General features: G+C 32.8%; 2 pseudogenes; one reads left to right on the forward strand and one right to left on the reverse strand.

The window, feature by feature from the left end:
* Positions 1-1412: 1412 nt before the first annotated feature.
* Positions 1413-7659, reverse strand: LOC105116166 (uncharacterized; annotated as a pseudogene).
* Positions 7448-16570, forward strand: LOC105116167 (organic cation/carnitine transporter 7-like; annotated as a pseudogene).
* Positions 16571-20045: the final 3475 nt, after the last annotated feature.

The following is a 20045-nucleotide window of genomic DNA, read 5'->3' on the forward strand; positions in this document are numbered from 1 at the left end:
GCTGACTTGGCAGGAAATATCTCTGATAGAAAATCGACTTTAGGCTATTTCACGTTGGTTGGAGGAAGCCTAGTTACCCAGAGAAGTAAGAAGCAAAAGGTGATAGCATTATCAAGTGCTAAAGCTGAGTTTCATGGGATGACTAAGGCCTTTGTGAACTTATCTGGCTTTGAAAACTATTAACTAAAATTGGCCTTGCTCCTAAGGGAGAAATGAACCTATTTTATGATAACAAAGCTGCAATTAATATTTCTCACAATCTAATTAAGCATGATCAAACCAAATATGTGAAAGTAGACCAATACTTCATCAAACAAAATCTTAAGGCCAAGACCAATTGACAAATATATTTACGAAAGCTACATGTAGCATAAGCTTTTATAACTCATTTGACAAGTTGAGCATATGAGATATATATATATCAACTTGAGGGGAAGTGTTAGCATGAGTTGTCCCATGCAAGATTATAGGAGGAAAATCAACAATATATTCATTATCTAATTAAGCAATCTCTTATATATATCCTCTCATTCATGTAAATAAGGCATTAAAGAAAAGAAAGATTTTTCTTCATTCTGTAACGTCATAGTACTTGAATGCCCACGACTCCTTTTCGAAAGAAACACTATAAAAAAAGAAAACTTATTTTAAAAAATATCTGTATATATTAATAAGTCATTATTGCCAAAATCTCAGCCATTTCTACAGAAGTTTCAGTCTCACCGCCTCAGCTGCTGTAGTAGATGAATGGCTTCGCAAGACCCATCCATTATGCCAGCGTCGGAACCTTCAAGGCCGCCTGATAGTTGGTGTCGTTGTCCAGTGGGGACCATTCAACAATCATGAGCATGTACATGCAAATACGCTCAGCTGTGCGTGGGCAGCCGCTGCTTAATCTTCCAACTCTCTATATCCAACACCGTTCCACAACGTCTCCATAATTTTCTCACGGACTGTAACATTACTTTTGTTAGGATTTGCGATGGCAAAGATAGAAAGAAGTTGAGAAATTCAAGGCATCAGTTGACGATTACAAGGCTACTTGATTTGAGGAGGTTCTTGAGATCTGAAGATGAAGAGCATATTTATTTCGGCTGCAAAGCATGAGATTGTGAAACAGTTCTCGGGTTATTGAGATTGAACTTCGAAGATGGATATTACTGCAAGTGATTGGGGTAGGGAAGATCTCATTTTTTATCAAATTAGGCAGGCTTCTATCAGTGCTTATGTTTCGTTCAAAATTGGCAAGGACTTGCGTGCTTGCCAATGTGTGAGCATTTGACAGTCTACACATGCCAATTAAAAGGAGGAGAAAAAAATAATGTAGCAACTAGGGAAGGAGTTTGCACAAGAGTTATCATGTCAGCAACCAAGAACATGTAACAGCTTCAGTCAATTGGAAACGCTGGTTCTTCTTTTCATTCAAACAGCCAAATGTCATGAGAATTACAAATCAAGCAAATCTTGATTAAATTATATACTCTTTTACAAGGGATTGAAGGTCCACAAGACTTGTATTATCTTAGAGGATTGCAAACAATTGAGACTACATGTACAGGTAGCAAGACCAATGTTATTGTGACGGGGGATCTTCAACTTCAGAGTCTTCTGATTCGGATTCTAACTTTTCTTCAAGACTGATCCTCTTCTTGGATGCTTGTATTTCAAAATTTTCACTGTCAGTTGCTTTATGCTTCGATGAAGGGAGGCCTGATGACGAGTCGGTTTTGGACTCAGCACCAGCAGAAGGGGAAGGAGGTGGCAGCTCGAAATCTTTAGCTGGATCGGTTACTGATGACAAGCTTTTGGGAGAAAGTAAGGCACTGCCAGCTTTCTGCTGTTCCTCTATTATCTTCTGTAAGGACCTTGCATCAAGGGCGGAGGCATCCATGGGCTAGCGTGGGCTCCAGCCAGGTAAAGATTTTATTAATAATTTTTTACTAGTTTTACGTAAAGAAAATTTATAATTTATAATTAAATGATTAAAAAAATTTAAAAATTTACATGTAGCTATCTAATATTTAGCTAAGGTTAAAATTTTAGAATTTTTGGAGAAATTCAGAAATTTGATAAAAAATTATAATTTGACTAGTTTTATGTTATTAGATGTAATTTTTAATCTGACCATCAAATTGAGCTAAACTTTTACAAGAGATCTTAAAATATATTGAATAAAATTTGATTAAAATTTAAGGATGAACAGAGTTTGATAATACTATAAAAAAACATCAACTAAAAGCAAAACGACTCATTAAGGATAAAATGATTATTTGTCATTAAAAAATAAAACAAATCAGTTCTTTGTTCCTTTTATATGTTGCTAACTAGACAAAAGTAGAATAGAAAAAAAAAAAAACGAGAGAGAAAGAGAGAAAATTAAGGGGAAAACATAAAAAAGTCCAACAAAAAATAATAAGAAAAGTGTGAGAATAACCTTATAAACTTACAAAATCCAACTTATAAAATACTAATTTAAAAAAAAATTAAGTGAAGAAAGGAGGAATTAAAAGAGGAAAAAAATTTAATTACTTTATTTTTCAATTTACATAAGATTGTTATTTTATCTCGATTGAGGATTTGTTATAATATTGATTTATATTTAATTATAAATAAATTATATTTTACAAAATATTGAAGAATATGATTTTAATAGTGAATTTATTTTTACTTTCACTTTAATTTTCTATACTTTTAAATTTATTTTTTAATATTTTAAATAATATATTTAAATTAAAATTTTATTATTAATTTTAAAAATTTAGGTATATAGGTTAATAATTTACCTTTAAAAAATTTATATATTTATTCAATATCTCGGAACAAGAAAAATTACTAGCTCCGCCTTGCCTTGCGTGTTCCTCTATCCGTAACTGAAGGGTTCTTTGCACCTAAGATATAGAATGAACAAACAAGTTATCCTAACGGGAAGACCTCAGAGATCAGCATTCAATGCATGTCTATCGAAGTTATGTGAACAAATTCAGGCACAACGGAGAATATTGATCTGGTCATACAAGAGAAAGCAAAAGCAAACAACAAGCAAGAGTTTTGGGAAGGGAAGGGTGAACAACTACCAGGAGGTATTGGCCTCCACCATTAGAGAAAATTGATAGGCTTTTTAAGCCCTCGACACAAAACATTCCGCAAAAGCTATCAGATATATTCCCAGGACCCAGAGAAGAAAGTATACTAGTAGGCGCAGATTAGTTTTTAAGATTAACGAAGTGAGAAAGCAGATAGAAACCAGATGGTAGTCGTAAGTTAGTTGTACAACATACCTCAAGTTGTTCATGTAGCTGCTTCTGGACTTCCACTTGCATGCGAAAGAGCCTCGGTGATTTGAATTGTCCTAGACATGAAAAGATGGGGAAAGTTTTATATGTAAATTGATAGAATAAAATGGCAAGATGTCCACATAGAATTGAAAAGGCAAAATATATCAGTGCTAAAAACCCTTTTTCTTCTCATCATCATCGATGATAATTGAAACCGCTTTCTTTTCTTCAGAGCAAGAAGCTTTCGTCTCTGTATAGAAAGAGAGTAAAATCTCAACAATTCGAAAGAAAGTGGAAAAAGAAAAAAAAAAAATCCTTTGATGCATATATAAAAACAAAAACAGATCACTATTGGAATTAGTTTTGAAGTCTAATTCTTGTAGGTTATCTTTAAGTCTCTAAAATAATCTTAAGATTAGCATAAATATGAGTCATGAACAGTTGTAATCTAAGTACAAGCCATGGGGCTTCCTCTCTAATGTGAGAGTAATATGATATAAGTGAGTCTCAATCATACTTCCCTCATCCTCCTCCCAATTTTACTCTGTGGAAACTTAAAAGTAAATTATAGATAGGGTCGAATTGATTCCCTCTTCGAGTTCTGGATATCCCAGAATAGGATCCCATGATCCTGAACTAATCAGGTATCAGCAGAAAAATAAGAAGAAACAAAGATCAGGTAACCCAGAAACACTGCCACCCATCTTCAGAATTGAGGTAGAAAATTGTTCTAATGAAAAGAATAAATAAGCATGCCAGATGGAACGAATAACTGTAGCACGGACAAAATCATATGAACATTTTTTTAGTTATTCCTGAAAAAGATTTGGCAATGATGATGTTGGTAATGATGATGTTGGCAATGATAAACATGACTTCTTTGCATTATGAATTCATTACCTTCCTTTTTTTTATGGAAAATACTTGGCAAGTCGGTATTTCTGAAAAGAGAAAAAAGTAAGGACAAGGTAAAAATCTACACAATTAAAGCACGCACAGCAGAGTTCAAAGCTGACTAATTCAGATTGGATGAACAAGTTGAGAGATAATATAGTTGGCTTTTCACATGATAGATGGTCAAACCTTCAACGTTCATAAGCTTTAACACCCCCTTTGGAGTAGCCTCTACATTTCAAAGCAATCCATGAAACATCATACAACAAAGAATATACATATATAACAATATCAAAAGTGCTGCTTGAGGTATTTGCTATGGTTCAGATGATTAAGTGGTTCGAGCCTAATATATATCACAATAGAGACCTTCAATGAAAAGAGCAAAGCCTCGACCTTCGATGGAAAAGGTGACACAGCTTACTTACTTTCAGCTCCGTCAAGCTTATTGACAGCATCCAAAAAACTTTCTTGAAGCTCAGGTGTTCATCTCATTCTTGGCTTGTGTGCAGTGGATGAACCAAGAGAGGGTTGACTTGAAAGCGCATCAACAGGTGGGGCAATAGAAGGAAAATTCTGATAGCATGCGAATCCTGTGACTGGTTTTGATGAAGTTTCAGGAGTTCCATATATTTCCTAGAAAACAGATCCAAAGAAGGTATAAATTAGTTGAAGATAATGCAGCAGTCCATCAATGGCATGTCTATATGTGGAACAAAAAAAAGGATCTGTTTTCTTTGTTTTTTTTTTTTTTTGAACTGCAAAAAAACCTTATCTAAGTCATCCGATTTTATTTTTTTTATTTAGCAGAGAAGCAAGTATTGGAAATAAAATAAACCCTTCTAATGTAGATGATCCCTCTGCTTGACAATACAATTGCAGATTTACAATAAAACTACTTTTAGTACATTCATTCTAACCAGAATCAAAATTGATGATAGCTACAATGTACTTACATCAAGCCTCGGGTTTTCTCCATGGTCTGTGATAGCTACATCAAGTTCATCAGACAAAAACTGCAGCTCCAATTGCTCTGTTAGTTCTAAATTGTCACTCGTACAGTTCATGCCATGAAAGCCACCCTTAGAAGCATCTCCAGACAAATTGAGAAAGTCTATCATAAAACCATCTGAACGCTCTTCATCAAATGGACTGCTCAAATCCTCGCTGACAAGCTGTGGAGATTTTGTTTAATCAGCGGCAGAAACGGACTGGCTATATGTTGGGGGATGTGGTAGAAATGGAAAATTTCCAAGCTGTCGATTAGTTTCAGAGCTAGATGAAGATGACAGGTATAAACTGGTACAGAACACAGAAGAGCGTTGAAATGTGCTCTTAGAGAGTTGGACATGATAAGCAAGAGATACAGGGCTGTCTGGTCCAGATTTTGGATGGTACTTTTGATGTTGAACTGTAGACACTTGCATTTTATTTGGAAAAATGAGAGATTCTTCACGTATCCAAGGAGATGGACGTGGAGAAGAAGATTCACCTCTCAATGAAGTTTGACTATCTGATTTGCTACAAAAAGAGCTCTGGATTGGAAATACGGTAGTGCAAAATGGCTGTGTGACTCCTTTACTGGACTCCCCTTTTGTTACTGATACGACAGCATGGTGATTCATGATGATAGCCTAACCTTATCTACCATTCCCATAATCATATGCCAAAATCTAGTAAAAAAACCTTTACAGATAGAAATGATGGAACGAGAGATGCTGGATTGGAATTTTAATTTCTGTTGAGATTGAGAAATTCTGAGATTTGAGGGCATAACAAAGGAAAGACATATGGTCAAAGTTTAAGGTTTAATCAACTTCCAAATCCACCAACAGAATCAGTCAGCCGCAACATTTATGTCCGGAACACTTTTCTATCTTCAATCAGCACCGAACTGTTACATTTCTGTAACAAAAATTAGCTTCAATATGATTCTTGGCTTATTTCAGTAACAAGATCAGCCAATCAGTTATCTGCTAAATTTGACATGCATTTAAGCCATATAATCTACACAGATCTTGATGTGAAGGCATCTCCATCAAGTCTATAACTAAATCATGCAAATGATTCTGTGCTGAGAAACCTGTAAACCAGAGAAGCAGTTTATTGATCAACACTCGGAAGAAATGGTAAAGTTCTTTCTTGGTAAATAAAATTGTATACAAGTTACAAGACAATTCAACCACTTGACTGAAAAAACGCCATGAGAATCCATTTTTCTAGCTTAGCAAAGACACTTACAGAGGTCTAAGTTGTTAGGCAATCAATTGTATAGCATAATTACAGGACAAGAACACACATGATGGCCATATCAGTAATTAGCAAGTGCAGCATGCCTAGAATTACTTGTACATCGATGACCGAAAACAGACTCGCTGTAGGAGTCCACACATACAACTTCTAAGCATCAGAAATTCCTTGCCATTGTCAACCCCTCCCTGAACCCTAAACTAAAACAACCTATATCTCTATCACTAACTGTTTATGCTTAAATCCCATCACAACTGCCACTAAAAAAGCACACACGAACCAAGCTCTAACACACTCTTTAACTGAAATTCCGACCATATAAAAACTGACACCTTCTTTTTCATCATTGCAATACATATATAGCAAAAGCTTTAAAATTATTTTACAGTTCTTAAACACTTAGCATGAAGGAACAAATCTAAATATTAACCTCAGACATGTCACCATAAATCAGAACCCAAACTTTCTCCCGCCACTAAAAATAAGTAAAGATTTCTTTTTCTTAAACAGGAATTCAAAAAGAAAAAAGAAGAAAAGAAAAGGCATGAGAACACAAAATGAGAGAAACCCAGATAGATTTAAAATCCTATAGCAGCAAATGAATTCAAAGTGGACTAATTAATAAGCAAGAAAAAAAGAAAAATATATGGTTAAACTCCCGTTAAAAAACAAATGTCATGAGAGTCAGTCATCCACAAACGAAATTAGATAAAAGAACCTCAAGAGTAGCAGCAGATAAGATTTCATCAGATATCTATGTACATAATGAAGAAAAGAGAAAAGTTCATCAAGAAAAGAAAAGAAAAAAGACTGTAATTAAACTAACCTGAGAATACGAGATCTTTTTTCTTTCTTTCTTGTTGAAGGAAGAAAGAAGGACAGACAGACATTAACAACAATGTTACTAAGGTGCTTTGAGTCTAACGTTGCATACTGTGATAAAGAAAGAAAGAAAAGAAAGGATCCAGATACTAAAGAAACCAAAAGTAGCAGAAGGATTTCGCTCCGGGGAATCAGTTTATAAGAAAATGATTGATCGCATTGTGAGGGTTACAGTGTTTGACAGGCCTGGAATGTATGTGAAGCACACGCACCAATGTCAGGTGGATCTTGGTTGTCTGTCCTTTCTGAAGACATGTCAAGTGGGGTTTACATCATCTAAAATTAGAAAACTTTGTCTGAAGCTGAGGTCATCCCATCCCATCCCATCCTCGAGTCAATCTTGTCCGTGAAACGAGTAAGCAATGGAATATCTGCTGTGATTGTGATTGCCTTCGATGAAATTATTATCCAGTGTCCTGTTTTTATCTGATCCAATAATTCTTTTCTTTTCTTTTTAACCATTTCTAACTCCTGTTAAACTCTGTTTCCCCCAGTATTACTGCTCAGGTGCTATGATGCTTACTACAGTACTATGCATAGCAAACAAATTAAATTCATGGTTTGATCTTCTCTAATTTATTTAAAACCATCAGGGGAATCTCACAACAATGCTTGATAATATATTACTCTATGCAGTCATGTTGGCTTCTTCTTTTTTTCGATTATTGTAATGTAATGTGTTTGTTAAAATATTTTTTATTTTAAAAAATGTTAAAATAATTTTTTTAAATTTTTGACATGGAAAAAACATTTAAAAATGAAAGCCAGCTCTTTCCCAAACCATACCTAAGTTTTCAAAGCAAACAAATCTCATAGCCACCCCCCAATTAAGGGCACTGTAATCTCTAGTATCTATGCATGCAGTTGTTTATACACAAAATCCCCCTACCAAATGGCCAAACATGAATAGAGTTATAACAGTACTCCTGTTTAAGCATGGAATCTTCAATCAATCTCCCACAAATCAAATAGCAAAATCCAAGTGATTTTTCATAAGATCAGAAGGTTCCAAATTTCACATTGGATTTAGGGTTTAGGGCATGCACCTCATGGTATTTACACTGTTTAATTCGTTAGTACTAATTGTGTGTAATGGAAAGTAATAAGCAATTCCAAAATATCAAAAGCAAGAAGGGTCCCATAGCATTAATTTGATTTCTAATTAACTTACTAACCTCAATGATTATGTCTACATGAATGCAACTTGTTGATGGCTTTAATTTATCATTGTTTGTTTTGATCATCATCCTAATTAAGCTAATTAATCAATACCCCACCCACTCCACTTCTTAATTTGTTTCTATCATTATGATCTTCTCCATTTTTGCTTCACCGTTCCTTATTAATGGTTTCCAATTACCGCCTGCGGTATTTTATCTTTTACTTTCTTGTTCCTTCATTATTGCTTATGCATTTATATATATAATCTTATATATATTATAACCATGATAGCCATTGAAAACTTATATGATTGTTAATTTTATAAAATTAATTAAGAACCATGCAAATTGATCCAATCATCCATGCTAATTAAAAAAACTAAATTAATAAATTGTTGTAAAGTGCTAGCTAGAGTTTATCAAAACACAAAAAAAGGGCTATAATTTTGATGGGGATTCCAAAAGAGGTAATAGCCAACATCAGTACTGTCTTCAAGTGTAGTGAATGCCATTAAGAATTATTCATTGCCATTCTTCAATCTTTTTAAAATATCTTTTGGTGTGTGTTTTGATCGACCGATTCACAAACATTCAAGTGTCTATTTCAAGAACCTTGACGTTCATGGTATAAGGCTGTTCTAAGAAAATAAATGGCATCCAATATAATATTCTCTCAACGGGCAGAATTTTGAAATGAAGTCCTTCTGGCTCCACCAAACATTGTAAATTTCTCCGTGAACAGAACAAAATGCACCCACAGACAACAACTTAAAGCTACAGTAATCGATCCATATATTGGTGGTACGTTTCTGCTATCAGATCACAGAAACATCCAATACGGAAAGACAGATGATAATGATATTGATCCATTAAGCTGATGATAAATGATGCTATTACGGTTATGATATACCTGTAATATATAGAGGTTAATTTAGGAATCTAATATGGAAACTCTCCCCTTTTGTATAGCTAGCTAGTGAAATCAGCACTCAGAATTAAGCATGGTTATGGTTCTAAAATGGCTCTGCCTCCTATTCAAGGAGTGCAAAAATACAACAAAAAAGAAGAAAATCAAATTGACTTGAAAGAAATTCATCATCTTGATCTATGTGGTCTTTTAAGGTGTTTTCAAGCAGTAATACACTACCAATTAAGCAGCAAAAGTTACTGATGCTTGTATTAGTTACCTTAGTTTCTCTATATTTTTAGGTGACAGATGGAGGTCCAAGGCGTAATGTCGATGACGCCATTCTGGCCATGGGGTTTGGAAACTTTCAATAACTCGTGCTTCTCTATGCTGGCATGGGTTGGGTTTCAGAATCCATGGAGATGATGATTTTATCATTTGTAAGACCAGCAGTTAAGTCTGATTAGGATCTTACTTCTCAGCAAGAGAGTCTAATAACTAGTGTGGTTTTTGCTGGCATGCTGGTTGGAGCATATTCATGGGGTGTAGTTTCCAACAGATGTGGAAGAAGGTTGGCCTTTTATAATTTTCTGCATTTCTGTGTACACCCCTTTTTTTACTTGAAGGTCATAATAATTATTCACAGAACTTGGAGATGCTTCTGCTATCATTTGTATTGATTGAAAGTCACTATAAAAGCTTTAAACAGATCTCCCGTCAACTCCAACTATGGTTTTAGTGGCTTTTTTTTTTGTCAGATTACATAAGCTGTGCCTCTTTGTTGAACTAAGCTGGAATATTTTTTCTGTACTCCCTCAAATGTGCTCTACTGCTTTTTTATTGTATTTCTTCAGGAAAGGTTTCTTGGTTACAGTAATAATTACTTTTGGAGCTGGTTTTTTAAGTGCTTTAATAATTACTTTTGGAGCTGGTTTTTTAAGTGCTTTTGCCCCAAACTATATCACATTGCTTATTTCTCGTTGCTTGGTTGGTCTTGGTCTTGGGGGTGGTCCTGTACTCTTAGCTTGGTTTTTGGAGTTTGTACCAGCACCAAATAGAGGTGCTTAGATGGTGATTTTCTCAGCATTCTGGACATTTGGAGCAATCTTTGAGGCTGCGCTAGCATGGGTATGCTTATGATTTCTTATCCTAAGATTTCGAAACTTTCTTGCTTTTCTCTAGTGGACACTACGATGTGTCATTTGACGCTATCATTTGCATATCCATGCCTCTTCTTTTGGATGTGGTTTCATCCTTGCTTCATTCTCTGACAGATTATCATGCCTAGATTAAATTGGAGGTGGCTGCTGGCGCTATCTGCTCTGCCTTCATTCCCTCTCCTTTTATTTTATTTCGTGACACCAGAATCACCAAGGTATTTTTGCTTGAAAGGCCAGAAAATTGATGCCCTCAGCGTCTTGAACAAAATTGCCAAACAAAATGGAAAAGAATTGCCTCTCGGTGTTCTTGCTACAGATAATGAAATCGAGGCACAAGGAAAAAAGAATCTTCCCACAGAAGGCACAGAAGAAGTTGCTCTTCCTTCTGCCACTCCTCTTAACTGGGAAGGATTCTGACATGGGGGTCTTAAAATCCCTGTTAATGCTTCTTTCACCAAAACTGATTAGTTCAACCGTGCTTTTATGGGTGGTATTCTTTGGGAATGCATTTTCATACTATGGCCCTGTGTTGCTGAAAACCGAGCTGAACAATTGGAGCAATACATGCCATCACACTAAAGCGCAGTCACAGGGGTCTTCTGATGTAGATTACAAAGAAGTTTTAATCGCTAGTTTTGCAGTTGAGTTTTCACAGATATTACAGCAGTGTTTTTATTTACACGATAATCCTGATTCTGTGATCTGTTCAAGGAAAAGCTTATAACATCTGACTTTTATTTGGATCCAGAGTTTCCGGGGCTCATTGTGTCAGCTCTCATAGTTGATAGGGTTGGTCGTAAACTTTCAATGGCGGTATTGTTCTTTGTGAGCTGCATCTTCCTGCTGCCATTGGTAGTCCATCAATCACCAAGTGTAACAACAGCTCTTCTCTTCGGTGCTCGAATATGTATCACAGGAACCTTCACCATCGTCTTTGTATACGCTCCAGAGGTGAGTCATGGCAGTTGAATCTCTTTTTATTATCTCATAATCAAGAATCTTCACAAAAAATAAAAATAAAAATAAAAAATAAGATTTTAGCTTACACCAACTCCTCTGGGTCATCTTGAGCTAATAAGGTTGTCAAGAAATTTATTGAGAAAAAAGAGAGAAATTTTTTCATTAAAAAACTAATAAATATGTCAAGACTATAACAATTTTCTTATAAGAAATCAAATTAATAATTTATAATACTGATCTTAATATTTTATATCTATTATAGTCTAATTTAATTTCATTTGATTTAAATTAGAAATTATCATGAATAAGAAAAATATGAAAAGAATATATTTTTTTAATATTTTATATTGTTAGAAATATTTGCATATAAGAGAAAAATATTGAATTGTTCATTTGTTTTTCAAAAACTTCTAATAAAATTATGAAAAGCTTCAAAATGTGTTTTTCATACTTGATAAATTTGAAAAACTCAAAAACTAGTTTTTTTTATTTTTCTAGAATGAAAAACATTACATTTAAACATAAACAGAGAGTTTCAATTCTTTTTTTTTTCTGAATTTTTTTAAAAATCGAGTTTTACTTGATTCCTTCTAGCATGACCCATCCATCCTCCCTATTCATCCATCTTGACGTACAGACTTGTGCAGTCCTGTAAATCACTGCAGTGATTGTGTTACTAGCTATTTAACTCGCGCAACTTAGACACTTGATTTTTATAAAAAGTAGGCTTATTTATGCATTTTGTATATAAAACATTTTTAAGTGTAATTTAAAAACCTCATGTAATTCAATAAATAAATAACTATGTGTATTAATAAACGGGATGAAAATTTATTAATAATAATTAAAAATTAAATTGAAAAAATAAAAAAAGATGTATAAATCAAGATTTGAGATATTTATTCAGTTATGTTTACTTAATTTGTTTATTTAAAAAATATTAAAAATAAACACATATTAAATTGATTAAATAAAATAAAAGTGATTAAATAAAATAAAAATAAAAATAATATTATGTAAAGCAATACATATTAGAAATATTATCTAAAAATAAATATTTCATTAAATAAAATTCTTATACAAAAGATATATATATAAAAAAAACTATAGTTGAATTAAAATAATCTTAAATATGCACAACACCATAAAAAAGTCTCCCCTTAAATTAATATCTAGCCTTAGAAAATACATCTTATCTAAGATAAGCTGTATTATTTAATTATCTGATAAAAATTAAGATTTTCTTATGTTTTTTAATTATTGGTTTCTATATGGTTTAAAAAAAGTTCGACTTAGTATAAAGATTCTTGTCTTATCAGATAAAACCTAATCATTCTATATTAACTAAAGAAAACTATCTTTTAATATCAATAATACATTTTAAATCACTAATATTAAAAGAAAACAAAATGATTTTTTAAATTTTTTTGAAATATTAGCTTAGTTTTCATGACTTTGAATATATTTAAAAGACTTGATTGTATGCATGAAAACAAGATTTTTTCTTAACATTTCGAAGAAAATCAGATGTTTTAAATATTAGATTTGTATCTTTATAATATAAAAATACAAACTAATATTGTGTAAAATTACTAGAAAAATACATAAAAAAATCAAAAAATTTAAATTTTTTTATTTTTTTATTGGGTTAGGCCCCGTACAATCACGGTTTGGGTCGGCACTGTTTGGCCTAAAAAACTAAAACAAATAGTGGAAAAACTCTCCACTGTTCACACAGAATAATGGAGTGGCCTAGAAAAGACGAAGAAGAAGAGGAGACAGAGGAAGAAGCAGACTTGCGGCTTAACAGTGTTACCAGTGGCGATGGACGGTGTTGCAGTTGTGGACCGTGGCGCTAGCTGCCTGGTGGTTCTTCTTTCTTTCTTTGAGTTTCCCTTATGCTTTTTATTTCTTCTGCTATGTTCTTCCTCTTGTTCCGTGTTTTATTCTTTCTCTCCCTCTCTAGTCCTCTCAAACGTCCCCTAGTTCAAAATTCAACTGTCATTCTCTGTTTTTTTTTCTCGTTCCCTCTATTTCTCAAACATTCTCTCCCCTGTTTTCTCTTCTTCTGCCCCCCTTTGTTTGCCTCTATTTTTTACTTTCATTTTCATTTATGTTTCCTCTCAAATTTATCATTTTTCCTCAAAATCCCCCTTTTTTGTTTTTTGTTTTTTTGCTCTTCACCTTCTCTGTATCTCGAACAATTCTTTCCCTTCTCTAACATTCATGCCCTTTTTTTTTTTATTTTTCCATCTCCTATATTTATAGGATTTCAGGGGAGAGAGCCACCCCTGCCCAGTCCAATCGTGCCAAATGGGTAAGGTGGTTGGGCGGCCATTGGACAGTCGTTCCAAGGTGCCACAGAGCTTGTCTCCTTTGCCTTTTCATCTTTGACAGGTCAATGAGTCTGGGTCGTGTCGGTTTTGGATCTTTAGAAGAAAGGGAAAGCAGGAAAAAAAACAAGGGAATAAACCCTATCTTCCCTTGCCTCTACGTGTGCAGGGGGGGAAAGAGAATAGTGTCATTTAAAAAGGTATTATTTTATTTTTTTAGATTAAAAAAAAAATTAAATTTAAAGAATAATCCAAAAATAAGTTATGACAAACACAAATAAACTTTGTGCATCAAAATGGATTTTTAAAAATCTCAACAAATCCAAAATATATAAATTACTTTATTTTAAAAGATTGAGGACCTGTGAGTATTTTTTATATAATCTCTTACATATTATCCATCCATGTATGATAACTTTTTTATTTTGGACCCTTCTTTTAATTTGTATGACTAAGAGATCACAAATAATTGGCCTTTAATTAAGATCAATTGAACAAAATAAAACTAAATAAATTATTAGAAAATGAACAGTAAGTCTAGTGTTTTGTATATGTGTGGGTGTATGAACAATGAAAATCAACAATAACTAAACTAAGACTATTAGTGTATTAACAAAAACAAACTAAAAGGATTTAGTGTTTTACTATCACATGTGAGGAGATTTATTGTGGATTCAAACAATATAATTACTATTTTGCTCTTCATTCTTAACAATTCCCTTTGATGTGAGGGTAAAACCGTATTTCTTATGGGATTCAAATGTCATTTGAGAATGGATTGGGAGCAAGATTGTTATTTTGTGTATTTTATGTATAGTAAAAATAGTATATTATCCCTAGGAGCTTGGAAAAATTAGCTTTTGGTCCAGTGGAGTTTGCTTCTTTACAAGTTTATTTTTACAGTGAAATAACTTTCGTGCCTTTCATGTCTAAGAAATATTGACCTTTAAGTGAGAGGTTATTATGTCTTTACACATTTTATGTACAATTAAATTTTGTTTTTTCCCTTTGACTTCCATAAATTAAAGGCTCTTAATAAGATATTTTTATATTTACATCATGATTGTTTTGTAATATTTGTATGGCTTTAAGTTCGTTTTAGTAATTTGTATTATTATAATATTAATAAATCGATAAAGTTGGCCTATGCCTGCCATAAAGGCATAGGCAAGTCTTCGCCCCCTGCTGTATTTGGGTGGCGCGTTAAGGCACATATAATGGTAAAAAAAGGTTGATCACTTATTCACCCGACACGAAAGATAGCGACACATATTTTAGAGTAGTGTATATTGACATATGAGCGGCGGTGCGGTAATGATTGATCTTTTTTCTCCTCCACTTATTTTCTCTGACTCATGCCTCAGTATACATGCAAAGCTCTTTGTGTCCTCCAGTTTTTATTTGTTTTGGGTTTGTTCTTTATTTTTTTAATTTCTATATTTATTAGATTTAATGCTTTTTAAGTTTGTTTTGTTTTTAATTTCATCTCTAATCATTTAATCTAATTAGATTTTCTTATATAATCTAGTTTTTATTTTTTTTATTGCTATTTTTTTATTCTTTTTCATTATATGTTTTTTTTGTTTTTAATTATGTCATTGGGAGTTTGATTTAATTTTGTTTGGTTTCCCATTTTGGTCCTCATTATTTATTTTGTTTTTCAATTTAATCCTAATTAGTTTCTTTCAATTATTTTTGTGCATTGTTAGTCCTCATTATTTTAATTTTAGTTATTTTAAATTTTTATTTTTTTATGGTTTGAAATTTTTTTGTGTGGTTTTTTTATGTTTGTCTTTTAAAGGGTACTCTTAATCTTATAATTTAATCCACTAATTTCTATGATAAATATTATTTTTTTAACTTGATTTGTCTCAGATTATTATCATAACCCAATGAATATTATTTTTTAACCCAGTCCAGTAATTTTAAAAAAATTTAATTTAATATGTTTCACCGATATTCGAATATTATTTTTTTTACTTTGGAAAAATTTGGAGAGGCCTGCGTCATAGCACGCGAGTCCCGTCTGGTACCATAACTAAAACCTGTACTTCATCCCACCTATGGCAGAAATCTGCAAGCAATTTTACATTTCGCACTCAAGAGTACACATGGCCTATAGGAGTTGAATCTTCACGCATGGAATATCCCACCATTTTGTTTATCATTGAACTCAAGTTACTTGTCTGTGATAAAATATGGTTTTTTGTTTGCCAGATTTACCCAACATCAGTGAGATCAACAGGGATTGGACTTGCAAGTTCGATGGGAAGAATTGGAGGGATGATTTGCCCGTTTGTGGCAGTAAGTCTGGTGCAAGGATGTCATCAGACAGCAGCACTTATTCTTTTTCGTGTGCATAATATTTGTAGCAGGATGCTGCGTTATGCTGTTTCCGTTTGAGACCAAAGGCCTTGAACTGACTGACAGTATATCTAGTACAAAAAACGAAAAACCTAAGGCTGTGCTGTGAAACAAGAAGAGCCTTAGCTTGATCTGTCAGATAAGTCCTCCCTAGCATATTAAGGCTGTGAAAAAGGGCCAGACCATTGCTTTATGTATGAACTTAATTTTATTTTCAGGGAGACTCTTCCTTCCTTTGTACAGTGTTTATTAAGAGTACAGATACAATCTTTGTAATTTGGCAAGTATATTGCTTGGTGGATTCTACAGTTGCATTTATTGCAATAACCTTGTTTGTTACTTGTAAGATATATAATAACAAAATTGTAATAAAAAATACATCTTGCTTGTACCCTAATCTTTCATGGTGAAAGGTTGGGATCAACTATGAAGCCGTAATTAATTAATTAATTAATTAATTAATTAATTGCATGTGGTGATTACTGAAACAGCTATTATATTTTTAGATCTAAAATAAAAATTAAGTAAGGATTTAATTGAATTAATTTCTAAAATTATCATGAATTAATATATTAATATTATTCAAAGGGATTAATATTTTGTCAATTTATAGGATTCTTTAAATTTTCTTATAAATAGTAAATGATAAATTAATTATGAAGATATAAAAATAAAATTTTGAATTATAAACTTTTATAGGGTTTTTTGGACTATACTGTTGACATCAAAATCTAGAATTATAACATGATAAATTAATTTTGAAGATATAAAATAGAAGGTAGTATTTTTATCATATGTTTTCAATAAATTCCCTAATTTTTTTAACTAATAATCCTCAAGTGCTAGATGCAACTTTTTATCAAATTATACAAAATAAAAAAGTAGACATATTATATTGAAAATATATTAATTAATAAATCATAAAATAAAAGATATAAGTTTATAAAAAAAATTACATAACTTAAGATTTTTATAAATTTCAAAATCATTCATCAAAGTTCTAATAATGTCAGTTATAATTGGTACATGATACAATTAATTTTGACAATAAATAAGTGATTAAATTATTGTTGGAGAAAAATTTTTTTTAAATTGATCAAGTATACAAACGTCAATGTTAAAAGCTGATTAAAAAATCATTGTAGATGTAAAAATAACTAGCACATATTGTATAACCATTAAAAATATATTATATTTCAAAGCATTACTTTTTCATAAACTTAAAATATCAAACTTATCATCATTAGAATCCTTACTAACATCAATGAAATACCTTTTGATCTCATTTCTGTTTTACAAACTATCTTTCAAAATACCCATTCAAAACAACAACAAGTCTAGCTTTCCCAATCATTTATTAAAACACAAAACAAGCTCTGATAATTTCAAATTTATAGTTTACAAAAAGATGATGAAATGCATTTTAAATAGCTAGTTCAAATTAAATGCATCTAGAGGTTGTGTATTCACAACAACTAGACTAATTGTTTTCTTCAAAAAACCAAATATTATTTTAATATTCTAATCGATTTATTCAAAAAAAAATTATAGCTTAATTTGTCATTTAATTTTTTTTGTTTTCTAGAATTTTCAGTTTTATTTGTACCCATACCAACTACGATCTTTAGAAAATTTCTAAACTTGTATCATTGTTGTTTGACATGGGGCAGCACACATGCTTTTGTGTTAGTAAATGGAGACAAACAATGTCCCACTATATACAAGTGGGAATACCTAATCTCTCATTTTGCACATGGTGGAGGACACAAACAGTGGGCATAAAACATGGCATGATTTATGCCCTTCACTCCCAACCTTATCTATAAATAGACACACTTAAGAGTTGAGGTTGTGTGTGTGAAATACAGAGTGAAAAACTGAGAGACAGAGAGCAATAGAGAGAGCTTGAGTGTAGAGTTGAGTTGAAAAAAGTTTTCCCCTCCTCTTTGTTTGTATTGTTTTTTTAAGTGATTAATACAAATCAGTAACTCCGTGGAGTAGACAAGTTGTCGAACCACATAAATTTGTGTGTGTTTAATTGCTTGAATGTCCCAACAACTGGTATCAGAGCTTGTTCTTGAAAAAGAGGGTGTTTGATCCAAACTCAAAAATCAAAGTTCTCAAAATGTGTTTTTGAACATACCATCGTGTAGAGAAAGACGAGATGAATCCACTGGTGAAAACCCAGTGAAGAACTAACATCCTGCATGCCCGCACATACCAACACACACTGATGATAGCACTACTCAAGCTTACCGACACGCCTTACGTGTCTTCTTTGCTCGAATATTTGTAAATAAACCGGGTTGACCTGACACATCAGAACACAATCAGCAGCCACAATAGCAATTCTACACAGGTAATAGCCACGCCACCTGACACGTCATTGTACATGTCAGCAAAGACACGTCAGATAGAGAATCCACGTGGATATGACACATCATCATATATGGGCCAGTTTTGCTGATGTTTCTAACACATCAACATACTAGGCTTGGATCCGGTATGTCGTAGACACTATTCCTCCTGACACGTCGCTTCATCTGCAGTGTCTAATGATTCAAAAATTTGATTGATAAGATCTGAGCCATCCAAAGTCTGATTTAGGTGATTTCAGTATTGTTTCCAATATTTCTAGCCTTTTTGGACACATCTGTAAGGTTAGATTTGGTAGATTCAAATTCGAGACATATTACGAATAGCAAATGAAATAAAGGCTATAGGAATTGAAAAATTTGATGGAATAGATTTTGGATATTGAAAAATACAAATTGAATATTATCTATATGAGAAGAAACTTCATCTTTTTCTATTGGGGAGCAAACTAGAGAATATGCCAGAAGAAGATTTGCAAATTTTTGAGAGACAGGTTTTGAGCATTATTCGGCTATCATTGTTAAGAAGAGTTGCTCATAATATTACAAAAGAAAAATTCAATGCAAAATTAATGAAAGCCTTGTCTGAGATATATGAGAAGCCCTCAGAAAATAACAAAGTGCACTTGATGAAGAAGTTGTTCAACTTGAAGATGACCGAAAGCACCTGTGTTACATAACACCTCAACAACTTTAATACCATCACAAATCAATTATCATTTGTTGAGATTGAGTTTGATGATGAAATTTGTGCTCTTATTTTGCTAGTTTCACTTCCAAGCAGTTGGGAAGGTACGAGAACAACCATAAGCAACTTAGCTGGAAAATCCAAACTAAAATATAATGACACTTAAGACTTGATATTAGCTGAAGAAGTGTGAAAGAAAGACTTAGGTGAAAGTTCAAATTCAGGTTCAGCTCTCAACATCAACATTCGAGGGAGGAGATAAGATAGAGGCTTATCCGGAGCAGATCAAAATCAAGGTATAGAAGGAAAAACAAGTTTAGACCTAGAAAGCAGGTTGAATGTTGGAATTATGGCAAACCTAGTCATTTCATGAGGAGCTACACAAAACTAAAAAAACCTAAAGTTGACTCAGCAAACGCTACTTCAGATGAGGTACAAGATGCTTTGATTCTTGTTGTACAAAGTCTAATTGATGATTGGATCTTTGATTCTGGTGCTTCATTCCACTATACACCATAGCATGAAATAATACAAAACTATGTTGCTGGAGATCACGGTATAGTCTATCTAGCCAATGGATAACTAATGGATATTGTGGGTATAGAAGATGTGCAAATCAAGATAATGAATGGATTTATATGGAACTTGCAAAATGTAAGGCATGTTCTTGGACTACAGAAGAAGTTGATTTCAGTCGGACAACTTGATAATAGTGGTTATACAAAACTATGTTGCTGGAGATCACGGTATAGTCTATCTAGCCAATGGATAACTAATGGATATTGTGGGGATAGAAG

The sequence above is a fragment of the Populus euphratica genome, unplaced genomic scaffold (assembly GCF_000495115.2).
Source record: "Populus euphratica unplaced genomic scaffold, PopEup_1.0 scaffold867.1, whole genome shotgun sequence".
NCBI lineage: Eukaryota > Viridiplantae > Streptophyta > Magnoliopsida > Malpighiales > Salicaceae > Populus > Populus euphratica.